This window comes from Garra rufa, chromosome 6 (assembly GCF_049309525.1).
Source record: "Garra rufa chromosome 6, GarRuf1.0, whole genome shotgun sequence".
Lineage (NCBI taxonomy): Eukaryota > Metazoa > Chordata > Actinopteri > Cypriniformes > Cyprinidae > Garra > Garra rufa.
The window spans coordinates 52,749,320-52,762,836 of NC_133366.1; the positions used below are offsets into that span (position 1 = coordinate 52,749,320).

Sequence of the window (13,517 nt, forward strand, 5' to 3'; positions counted from 1 at the left end):
AAGACCCTTTTATCCTCGACTGTGGTCAATTAGAGCCCTTTGAAGCGGCATTTTGGAAGTCCATTATATGGAGAGAAATCCTGAAATGTTTTACTCAAACATAATTTCCTTACAACTGAAGAAAGAAAGACATGAACATCATGGATGATAAGGGGGTGATTACATTATCTGTACATTTTTGTTATGAAAGTGAACTATACCTTTAAAACATGAAAAATGTGCTTCTAATATCGTACCATGGTACACCTCTTATTTTAAAGTCTTAGTTTGTATTAGTACCATAGCATTATTATGTCATACCATCATTGTAATGTAACAAGATTTTTATTAGTTAGTTTTTTTCTGTGGACTGAAACGTAATGTTTATTATTGGTTTCTTTCACAGCGGAGGTTCCCAAACCTGAGATAAAAATAGAGAAGATCAGTGTTAACCCTAATGCTGTGTACTTAATATGTGAGTACAGTGAAACGATCATCTGGAAGAATTCTGCTGGAGAAACACTGAAGGGCTCACCCCACAGTCCGAAAGGACAACTTATCACAGTTGAAAAAGGAAAACCAGAAAACTACTACACATGCACACTGGAGAATGCAGTGAGTAGGAAGACCAGTGAGCCGGTCTATGAGCGAGACCTGTTTAAAGGTAAGACAATAATTTACTGCGGCATCAGTAACTGAAATCGCTGAGTGTCAGATTTTCGTTTTTATGTTAAGGTAATGCTCTATTGTGTTTGGAAGTTGTATGTACATTCAACAAGTATTTGGCACCTAAAATTATCTGATTGTAATTGCAATAGAATTACAAAATAAATATCAAAACAAACATCATCCATTTGACAATTTACCAAATGTTACACAAACATAGCACAAAAAGAAGTTGTGATAGATGATCTTGTAATTCATGTCTGATCAAACTGTGTTTTGTTAGATAATTACTTTTTTGATAATTATGAACTGGGAAACACACATTTGTTGGACTAATTTGCAACTTTCATGATTTGATGCATTTATTAGATTTATTTGTTAAAAAAAAAAAAAAAATGTAGGGTGTGACTTGATTTTATCCACCGGAAATTGATTGGATTGTAAAAAGAGGGCATTACATATCAGAATGGGAGTCAATATTGATGACAGGTGAAAAAGGGTCATTTTTTTTGGAAGCAGATAATTACAGTTTGAGCAAAGATGAAGACAAACATTTGCATTTGCATTAGTACTAATGTTTCAAAATATCATCATGAATGTACTTTTTCAGAATGTTTACATTTCGTTCTAATTAATGCTAGACACCAATTTACAAAGTAACTTACAATTAACCTTACAATAAAAAAATAGATTTCATAATGTTGCAGACATTTAATTTGCATCAATTCTCTTTCATGTTATACAATATATTTGACTGTAAATTAATCCAGCTGATGTTAATCAGTGAATCGGTTGAAACATCTATAGATTTTTAAGTATTTTGCTGGCTGGTTATATGATTGTATATAATAAAAGTACTTGTTTCACAATTTATGCAAACAACTCTATTGGCAGTTTAGTCTCTTCTGTTGTCAAAATGAGTATAAAACCTTTTGGCCCATTTGGACTTTTTTGCTAAGACTTTGATAAGACACTATTGAACCAAATCAAATGAGGGAGAAAAAAAAACTATATCATGCATGTTGATTTCTGTGATTGCAAGCTATATGCTATTTTTATATTTCTTATGTTTTTTTCTTCAGAAAGTCAACAAGGGTGGATAATTGTTATTGTCCTTGTTCTTATCCTATTGTTGTTATTGGCTGGCCTCATTGTCATGTATAAATTCTGCACTCCCTTTCATGGTAAGTTTCCTATTCCTATTTTTTTCGGAATGAGTATAAATTACTTTCTTTAAGCTTGAGTTTGAAGATTCCCTTATAATTTTTTTGAATAGGCAGTAGCGGTGTACACCAGTAGCCAAAATATGGGACCAAATTTCCGTCAGAAGTATTGCAGTAACAGATCAAAAAATAATAACCGTAAATAAAAAAATTAAAAAGACGTGTAAAATTATAAAGCACAGAAATGAAAAATAGATGCAAAGTTATTTAGAAAAACGAACAACACGGTCACGGTTAAAAAAATAATGTGCGCAAATTCAAAGTGTAAACCCATTAAAAATTATATTGCACAAGACTGAAACACAAATTCAGCATTTTTCCAGGCCAGACAAAATCAGGTTTTCCACTCTGTTTTTGTGTGTGTGTGTGTGTGTGTGTACCTGGTATTCATCACGTTGTGGGGACCAAATGTCCCCACAAGGATAGGAATACCAGTAGATTTTGACCTTGTGGGGACATTTCTCAGGTCCCCATGAGGAAACAGGCTTATAAATCATGCACAATTAGTTTTTTTGATGAAGTAAAAGTGTGCACAATCTCCTGTGAGGGCTAGGTTTAGGTGTAGGGTAGGTGTAGGGCCATAGAAAGTACGGTTTGTACAGTATAAAAACCATTACGCCTATGGAATGTCCCCATAAAACATGTAAACCCAACGTGTGTGTGTGTGTGTGTGTGTGTGTGTGTGTGTGTGTGTGTGTGTGTGTGTGTGTGTGTGTGTGTGTGTGTGTGTGTGTGTGCTTATGCTCTTTTACCCTTAGCTCACATTCTCACATTTTGCGCTTGCATTTCAAAACTTTACCATCAGATTTTGATGTAAATTAGGGCGTGCTTCAGTGTCACCATTGGTCCACTAGTCTAGATTGACAGCTGCTCTAGCCAATCAGTCAAAGGGGAGATTATGTCACTCCGGTGCGACTCATGACTTCTGTGGCTAAAGCCGGGCACACTGTACGATTTTGGCCACAATTTGGCTGTCTGAGACAAATTCTGAAAATCCTGAAAGATTCCTATAATCCTAAAATCTGTAGTCTTTGATCATTAGTTTGACATGTTCACCGACAGCCTATTAATGGCTGTTGCGATCAAATTTTTTCTCCAACAAAATTCTGTCAGAAAATTTTGCACACAGTCCTGCAGTGTGACATCTCCTACGATGAACGTCTAAGTGCTGTCGTGTTTCAAGACGAGTCATGAGCAGAATTATTGCTAGAGGTATCTGCTATCCACACAGTGGCATAGCAAGTCAGCCCCGGGCCCATATGCAAAAAATAAAAATAATATTTAACATTTTCAAGTCCATTCGTTATTTGTAGCGCTCAAATCTCAGCCTATGAATTCTGCCAATTTTATGATAAAGTACAAATAAGAAATTAGTTTTTACACTTTTTCATTTGTAGTGAGAACACTATATTCACCTCAGATCATGCGGCATGTTTGAACCCTTTCTTCTAAAGCGCATTTCGATATAGTTGCATTGGAAGGCTGCAACTGAAAGCTACTGTGACAGCTTTTAATAATTTTTAAGGGAGTTTGTAAATGAGATATTGATTTAATACCATCATTGAATAAACAAGAAGTTAATATTAAGTGACTTACATTGTCTCACTATAAAACTTGCCTGGTATTTCTCCATTTCGTCATCAAAAATAGTTTGAAACAATGAGCCTCATTAAACATGATTAACATAATAAACATTGTGTTGTTCTGTCCCACCTCCGTAGTACAAATTAATTTTGTTAATACTGATTTTATCTGATTGTTAACTTATTCTTATTCTATTTCTAATTATATATATTTTAAAAAGCTTATACAAAATTATTTTTTAGAAAAAATTGACATAAAAGATGACATACTTTTAATAAAGTTGCCAAAAATGGCATTACAAAGGTAAAAACAAAATTCCCCTGTAAAAAATGTTTCTAAAAATACACCTCTTTATGTGCTCCCTTGACATTATACTTAGAGAACTTATTGCTGTATTGTTTTGAATTCGATTTATTTTTCCTTAAATTTTCTTTGGTTAAAAAGGTCTTAAAATGTCTTTAATTTACCCTCATAAAACCTGCAGAATCACTGTAATGGGCATGAGCACAGAGATGCAAATCTAATTTTGTTTTACTAGGTAACTGATTAGAATGTATTCTGGAATCTTATGAGAACTCTCTGTTGGATTCTCATGCACAATGCTAAATTTTGCTAAGAATTTAAAATGCAATTTATAATTGTCTTCTTTTTTTTTTAATCTACAACAGAATTTGTTTTTAATCACTTGGGAAAAAAACCATGTATAGGAGGTAAGTTTTCGTTTGCTTTGGAGTGATTGTCTTCCATAGAAATTCAGTCATGTGTCAAACCAGCATCCTGATGTAAAATACTTGATATGAACTACCTAATTAACATTCTAATTAACATTTAACATTTTTTTCTCTCGACAGTGGTGTTAGGATATCTGCATTCTGAGAAGAAAGGTTTGTTTTTTGTTTTGTTTTTTTTGTTTATCATTTGCCCCAAGCTCAGCATTTTAAAATATTAAATTTTGAGCATGTTCTAAAAGGGGACCTATTATGCAAAAATCACTTTTATAAGGTGTTTGAACACAGTTGTGTGGCCACTAATTTTTTTTTAGAATCCCAACAAATTGTGAACAGTCTCTCTGAACACGTTTTTCTACATCAGAGTGTAGATTTTCCACTCCTGCTCCACTCCTTGCTCACTGATATCAGAAACCCCACTCCGCCTTCGCTCTGTGTCAAAAAAAAATTCCGAAATATTGTTTGAAATAGAACGATCATGTTCATAACACATATTAAATTAAAAAATACTAAAATAAAATAACAGGAGAGTTTGAAGTGTGCAAAGTTTGTTCCTACCACATACCAAGCTAATAACTTTGTCAGCATTAAAAGAGTATAATTGCTGCTTTATACAGTGCAAAGTTTGTAATGAAAATAAAAATACATTTTCGTCAGTTATTTACCTACGGATCGCTGCATTTCTTACAGATTTCTGCTCATTTGAAATCGGATACCATTACATTTGTTTTAATGCATTATTGACAGAGCGATTGCGTGTGAATAAGTGCTGTACCTGTTTAAATGATGCTTTCACCTGAAAATATTCAGTATCTAGAATGAACAAATGAGTTCTTTGTGAACTATAATTCACTGCTCATCATAGCCTTCACATTATTTCTGATTTGAGTGATCCATCTCTATCAAGCTAGCTAAATATCTTTAACATGTGAATTCATGCTTAATATGCAGTTATATTGTGGACCATGAATTGTACTCATGATGGAGGTGGTGGAGCGCTCTTGGAGCGAGTGAAAACCACGACGCTCCGACTTTTCAAACATCCGCTCCTCCCTCCATTCAAAAATTTTGAGTGCATGAGACCATCCTGTTGTGGTTTTGCTGGCTCTTGAAGCACTGCCCTCTTCTAAAAAGGGGGTTGGGGAGCACCAGCTCATTTGCATTTAAAGGGATAAACACAAAAATGGGCCGTTTTGGGTCAAACCCTAAAAGTGGCAAATTTATCAAGCTATGCAAAATTATCTGTCAGTCATTTTGGGATAAAACTTCACATACACACTCTGGGGACATCGGAGACTTATTTTACATCTTCCAAAAGGTGCATAATAGGTCCCCTTTAAGTAACTGAGCACCATGATTGTGTCAATTAGGCAACCATTTAGTACTCGCTCTGTCTCCGTGAAATCTCGCTAATGAATATATGATCTAATTCTGATTGTTTGACATTTCAGCTGCGTTGAACATGAAATGAGACAATTACAATTTGCCAGGGAATTTTATCTTGTAAATATCCCCCCAAAAAACATGTGCTCTTATTAGTTGTACGCTAGCACATTTACCTTGAAGTCTATTATTACATGCTAAATGTAAATTTTTTTGTAACTAGACTTGATAGATTGTTTATTTTTCTGTTCTGCGCAATGCAATATTTTTTTTTTACAAAGCCTAAAAAGAAAATCATACATATGTTTAAGTTCAGTGTATTAAAATTTGCATGTTATACTGTAAAGTGAGAGAATTTTTTTTTTCTGGGTATGCATTTAGGTCATTACATTTTGTAATTAATGTGGTTTATAAGTAGTAGTAATTTATGGTGTACAATTGTACATGATAGTAATTAACTGTATCTTCTTCCTTTCTCGTAATAATAGAGAATAAAAATCCCGAGGAAGGAGCAGCAAGTACCAAAGGTAAGAAAAAATAAATCTGTCACAAGAAATCTAGAAATATCTAAAACATATTTGCAGTGACTAACTTCATATATTACATAAGCCATTAGTAACTCTGGTACATCAACGAGTCAATCCAGGTGGTTTAAATCAGGCAATGATTGTGGCTAGTTAGTTCCCAACTTTTTATGAAATAATATAAAAAGCGTTGCATTTCACTGCATGCCTAACTGTTTATTATTTGCAGGGTTTCCGCGGGGTCTTAAAAAGTCTTAAAAAGTCTAAAATTTAAAAATCAAAATTTTAGGCCTTAAAAAGTCTTAAATTCGCTGTTCTAGGTCTTAAATAATTTTACACAGGTCTTATTTTTCCGATGTCCATGTAATGCTACCTCTAATGCTCATTTAAATTCTCTTTTTGTTGTTTCCGTGGTGTTGTAGTTCTTTATTTCACTATTCCAAATATAATTTGCTGTATTTAAACTACAAATGAGACCAGCATGCAATAGCCAATCAGCTTTCTGTTACTGGCGCGAGTCTCTCTCGGATTGTACCGCAGAAGTAAAATGGATTTAACTTTTTAGCTATGGGGAAGTGCAAGTTTAGTGATGCTTAGCTTGAAAAAACTGAATATAGGGCTTGGCTAAGGCCAGTTGCTAACAACTAGATTTTTTTCTCCCTCTGTGGAAGTTACTGCGTCTTCAGAATCGCAGTAGCAGAATACAGGTCAAACTACCTTTTTCTGTATATAATGTTATCAATAATAATAATAAATATAGGTCGAGCTAGCTGACCGCCAGCCTTTGAAATACTTTTAAAATGTTTGTTTTTTTACTTGCCCGACCGAACAAATCGCCTGATTAAAACTGAAGTGACAAAAACAACCAGTGAAGCATCCAAAGGCAAAAAAGATTCATATTTTAATACATTAAACGTAAACAGAAATTGATAATGGATAGTGTATTTCTGGTCTATTTGTGACATACTTTAAAACAAATTAATGTAACAGCACTCTAAAGAAACACACTGAGGTAAAAATTTCAAATGTATAGTTTATTTATAACATGATATAGTTCAGTAATATACCAAGTGAGCTTTTTGCTAAAAATTCTCACAATTACAAATGTTACATTAATTTTAGCTCAATAAAAAAGTAGTTAGTCAAGTAGTTACTTACATATTAGACAATATGCAACATTAGCAGAAGCATTCTCCTAGCAACGTTCTGCTATGATTCAGCATTTTGCTCGAAACAGTTGAAATAACTCGCTCATGAAGAGACTTACCGCCACCTGCTGGTAGTTTAGTGTGTTTAAAAGTATGCCTCCACACCCAACATTTCTAATTCATATATTTATAAATCAATAAATGTATTTAAAACATTAATCTCACTTTTAATTTTGCAGTGTAAATTATGTAATCTCACTGCTAACAGCCATTTAGAATTTATTGATAAATTCATAAAATAAATTCCAAAGGTAATGCATACATTTCAAAAGTAAAAAAAAAAAAGGTCTTTATAAAGGTAAATCAAATATGCAGATTTAAGATGTAAAAGCTAATAGAGCACTGATGAAAATATTGCTTCAGATTTTTTTTTTTACATCAGATATTTCTAGTGGTACTTTTATGGGGATATTTTGTGTGGAATAGTATCTGCTGATATGAAAAGTTCACTGTATATCGTAGTAATAAATGTAATTTATGACAGCCATGAAATTGCGTTTACTTTTTACATTAAACACATTAAATATTACATATATGCATGTAATATAATATCTATTTCCATTACAGGTTTCGGTCTTAAATTTCATATAAGGTGGTATTAAAAAGGTCTTAAAAAGTCTTAAATTTCACTTGTTCATATCTGCAGAAACCCTGTATTTGGTTAATTATCAAGGTACTCAGATGAAAGAAGACGATAGTTCACGTAAGATAAAAAGTTGTGTTGGTCTTTAATAGACAAATAAGTACATTATTAATCATTTACAAAGATTAAAAACATCTACTTTTTGAAGTTGTACTGCATGTTCTTAATGCAGTAATAATATCACATTCTGATAGTGATGACAAAGACACTGGAAACCTGGCGTTGACAAATGCACAGTTCATAATATTTTATTCTGCAGGATAAAATATTTTCTCAGTTGTATTTTGTGATACTGTTATTATTAGCTGCCCTTGACACCTTTCTCTTTGTTTGTGGTTGTTTTTATAGAGCCTCTATACGAGAACAAAGTGGACAGTCATGGTGGTGAGTGATTTTTCATCTCAAACCCTAAAAGTGATTTTGGGCTAATATTTCACATACACACACTGGGGACATCGGAGACTTATTTTACATCTTACAAAAGGTGCATAATAAGTCCTCTTTAAATAACTGAGCACCATGATTGTGTCAATTAGGCAGCCATTTAGTACTCGCTCTGTCTCCGTGAAATCTCGCTAATAAATAAATATGATCTAATTCTGATTATTTGACATTTTAACTGTGTTGAACATGAAATGAGACAATCACAATTTGCCAGGGAATTTTATCCTGTAAATATCCCCCCAAAAAACATGTGCTCTTATTATTATTAGTTGTACACTAGCGCCTTTACCTTGCAGTCTATTATTACAAGCTAAATGTTAATTATTTTGTATTAATTTTGTAACTAGACTTGATAGATTGTTTATTTTTCTGTTCTGCGCAATGCAATATTTTTTTACAAAGCCTAAAAAGAAAATCATACATATGTTTAAGTTCAGTGTATTAAAATTTCCATGTTATACTGTAAAGCGAGAGAATTCAAACATTGATTGCTTCTTTTTTTTTCTGGGTATGCATTTAGGTCATTACATTTTGTAATTAATGTGGTTTATAAGTAGTAGTAATTTATGGTGTACAATTGCACATGAAAGTAATTAACTGTATCTTCTTCCTTTCTCGTAATAATAGAGAATAAAAATCCAGAGGAAGGAGCAGCAAGTACCAACGGTAAGAAAAAATAAACCTGTCACAAGAAATCTAGAAATATCTAAAACATATTTGCAGTGACTAACTTCATATATTTCATAAGCCATTAGTAACTCTGGTACATCAACGAGTCAATCCAGGTGGTTTAAATCAGGCAATGATTGTGGCTAGTTAGTTCCCAACTTTTTATGAAATAATATAAAAAGCGTTGCATTTCACTGTATGAATACTGTTTATTATTTGGTTAATTATCAAGGAACTCAGATGAAAGAAGACGATAGTTCACGTAAGATAAAAAGTTTAGTTGGTCTCTAATAGACAAATGATTACATTATTAATCATTTACAAAGATTAAAAACATCTCCTTTTTTAAGTTGTACTGCATGTTCTTAATGCAGTAATAATATCACATTATGATAGTGATGACAAAGACGCTGAAAATGTGGCATTGACAAGTTGACACGCACAGTTGTTTATTCTGCAGGTTAAAATATTTCCTCAGTTAATGATGCATTTTATAATACTGTTAATATAAGCTGCCCTTGACACCTTTCTGTTTGTTTATGGTTGTTTTTATAGAGCTTCTAAATGCGGTGAAAGCGGACAGTGATGGTGGCAGTAAAGACGATAAATTGTAGTGATTGGTAAGATAATTGCTCATCAATAAGTGTCTGGACTAATAGGGCCTGATTTCTCTTATTCATAATTACAGTTGAGCGTACATATTGTATACATGTTTAAGATTTCAGTATTAAGATCAAAATCAATCTCTTTTCTTTTCATATCAGCATGTTGTTCAATAGTTTGTTCCTGTTTTTGATTCTCTAAATACAAATTCCTCTTGTTTATTTAACTTTCTAGAATATAACAGCAGATTGTAACAGTTTGGTGGATTGACTAAAACTGCTGCTGAACTGCTGAGGACTTTTCATCATATCACTTTTCGCAAGGACAGTCTTTCTCTTCAGACAAGAGTGGTAAACTTTGTATGAATGTGTTTTTTTTTTTTTTTTTTTTTGAGAACTTGTTGTGAACTTTTCAATGTAATTTGTTCATGAATCATCCCTTAGTTAAACTGCTGCTCTGTGTTCACTGCGGGGAATTCAGTTTTTCAAACTATCCACACTGCACATTTGCATATCATAATCGTCTCATTTGTGATGTTTTTGGCAATCTTTGTTATCTGATGATTTAGTGATGATAGTCTTAGAGTGGCATCATGACTTAGAAGTGTCTTTCAGAAGCATGCTGGTGGTATGACAAAAGCTTACCGAAATGTACCAGCTTCCTTCTTGGACCTGCAATGACATTGGTGCCCACCAGAAAGAGACCGTTGTGCAAACAGGAGATTTGCCTTGACAGCAGCCACTTCATACCTGATTTGAGAGCAGCAGTCACGGCCGTACTACTAAATGATTGTGGTTGTGCAAAAAAATGTAATGTTGTCTGCCTGTGTGAACATAGCCAAAGATCAGCACGGGTGATGTGAGATATGATTCTCACAACTGTTTGCTAGCACAGCTGTTAACTAGATATTTTGCATTAATGCAAGACTCAGCAATGACTTGAGACGGTCAGCACAAGTCAGAAGTAGTGCAAGTATGTCTAGGTCTTCAGTTCTTCTGGTGTGGATAGTATCTTCAATTATTGTGGTTTGTTTTTTAGCTTTGCAGAGTAGGTGGTTTATCTGTAAAATAAAGGGTCGATTTTATTTACACTGAGTGTAAAAAGGTGCATGTACTGTTAGCAACTAATAGCACTTAGTTATTAGTGTTAATATGCTGTTTGTTATAAAGATAAATTAGCGTTGATGGGTGGAATTAGTAAAAATAATTTGTGTGTTTCCACTCAGTGTAAATAGACAGTGCCTTAATAAAATTTTGATTTAGATTTTGACGTCAGTTGGTAGGGGAACCTGATCTTTGCAACTGAGAAATAAAATGCTAGTCAGGATAGTTATTCTCTAAACTGTTGACTATCAGCAAAGTGTGTTATTTTTATTTTCATCGATGTGAAATCTGAGAAATATTAGCATACAGTGCAAGACCTTGCATTATATTTTTAAACTCGTTCTTACTTATGCTTCCAGACTATAACAATTCATTTTGTGCTTCTTAAACAAAATCTGTCATCTGTGTTAGCCAGAAACATGAGTCATCTGGCCTGAATGCTATTCAGATGAATTCTGAATATAATATTTGAGAGCATTTTAAAGCATTTTCTTATGAATACCATACATTTCTTGAATTTCTGATTAATTGAACATATATATCAAAGAAAAACAGGAAAGGTCATTTTAGGTCATTTGTTGTAGGTTGTGCAATGTGCAATTACTGTGTTCATTTGGAAACATTAGTTTTTTTTTTTATGTAATTGTAAAACAAACAAAAAAATAATTATATTTGCTTCAATGTCTGTAGTATTTTGTGTGCTTCATTCTGGAGTTTTAAGCACATTCAGAGCCATGTCTTTGGAATGATAATCAATTTCCCCATTTCAAGGCCTCAGCTTCTTTAAGCCAAATAAGAAACTCCCTGATAGCTTGGACTTTTCCCGTAGTGTTAAGGGTGCGGTTTTGATTCACTCATAGCTCACTAATGTTGTCATTTGTTTCATTTTTGATTTTGTTTAATATGCTTTTGTATTGTATAACCAGTACTATCTAGTACTATTTTGTCTATTATGTTATTTGCAATATAAATGTAAAAATATTCTGCTTTCTTTTATTATTTTTTTTTAATATTGAGGCAAACAATACTACAATATCACAAAATCACTTTCTCTGGGGTCACATTACTAACCTTTTATTTACCAGAATCTGAAAGTGCCCCAATAATTGATCATATTGGCCCTGAGCAGCTCAGTTTGAAGGATGGAAATATCTCATACGAGAGGGTGTAGACTTCCTGTTTGTGGTTTGGATGTATAAAAAGGTGAATGTATAAAAATGGAGTGAAGTTGATCTCTGAATGGTGTTAAATTTATTTTGCTGTGTGTTTCTTTCTTCAAAAAAGGAACCGCAGAGAAACACTAACCCAGCAACTGTTGCTTAAATATAGGGATTCAAATAGAATTAAGGAAGTTCTTAGGGCACCGTGCTGTATCGTGACAATGAACATGAACATGTACGTGAACTGCTGGAAACTGCCTCTGCTCTCAGTGTCCTTTTGATCATAAAGATGGCTTGCAACACATTGTATTCTGCTTTGACAATTTTGTTTAGTTTAAGTTATTTTACTATATTCATGCAATGTATTTAAAAAAGAGGTAAATGCTTTTGCCATTGTTTTAAAATGGGTTTTTGCTAATGTAAATTCCTGTTCAGCCAGGTCATCTTAATTATGTATTCAATTATTGCAATGTCTGACAAATATTAAATACCAAATTGTTTAAATAAATTTTTAGAAATGGTGGCAAAAGCAATTCGTCGTTGCATGTTTTATTTGAATGGTTTATTGTTGTGTGTGTGTCTCTTCATTACATTTTTATTTTATTACACGGAAATGAAAATTCTGTTATTTATCATGCATTTCCAAATCTGTGACTTTTCTTCTAAAAGACAAGCATGTATTTTGAGAAATGTCTGTTCTGTTTTCATAAAGTAGGTCAGTTGTCATTTTTCAAGTCTTACAGGTTTAAAACAACACCAGAGTGAGTTAATAATTGGGGAACTAATCAAGTTTTCTAATTCTAATTTTCGATTTCTAATCAAGTATAATAACATTGGCTTCATTTTGGTCATTTGGACATCTTATGCACTTAATAAATCTACTAACAAGTAACTCCTTTAAACATGCATATTACAGTAGACTAATACTGAGACATGTGCCTTGATGTTTATTAAGCTGAAAAAAAAAGCTTAATTTTTGTAAATAAAGCTGTAGAGATTGTAACAGCGGTGTTTAATTTATATTACATGCATGAATTCAAATAAATCTGACAAAGTTACTTTATAGTGTCCATCTGTTTACAATAAACAACATGATGCTTTAAAAATTTGAATAAAGGGTTTGGCTTGTGTCCGGAAGAAGCGTCCCCTGGAGGACGAACCATTAAATGCGCACAGGAAACTAAATCTGATGCTTAAAGGCTCTGCTTCCTGCTATTCATTAAAAAAAGACTCTCCTGTTTCAATCAGTGTTGCATGGTCTTTTTCAGTGTGTTACTCATATGTTTTAGTAACTTTTACTAAAGAAATACAAAAGTGAGTCACATAACTGGTTTATTTCAACTAAGCTGCTACTAGAAGTGACCATGCATCACTTCAATTTTGGAAAAATAAAAATTCCTTGTGTACAAACTTCTTAGCAACCTAAAATTCAACTTAGCTGCTTTAAAATTGGTTAGGTCGGATTGTGTGTACTTTAAATCATGAAAGTAATGTTAACCAGTGACCTTATTTTACTCATAAATCTAAACCAGCAATTCAGTCGTTCCTGAGGGAAGCCATGGCTTGAAATGTGAAATCTCCAGTTCAGTTTTATGTTTTA

The 13,517-nt window shown here is 33.1% G+C and overlaps 1 protein-coding gene across 3 annotated transcripts in view; it reads right to left on the bottom strand.

Annotated features, from left to right (window-relative positions):
• Nucleotides 1–13,517, bottom strand: part of cd2 (CD2 molecule) — a 124,780-nt gene that overhangs the window by 86,224 nt on the left and 25,039 nt on the right. The gene's annotated exons all lie outside the window — the stretch shown is intronic.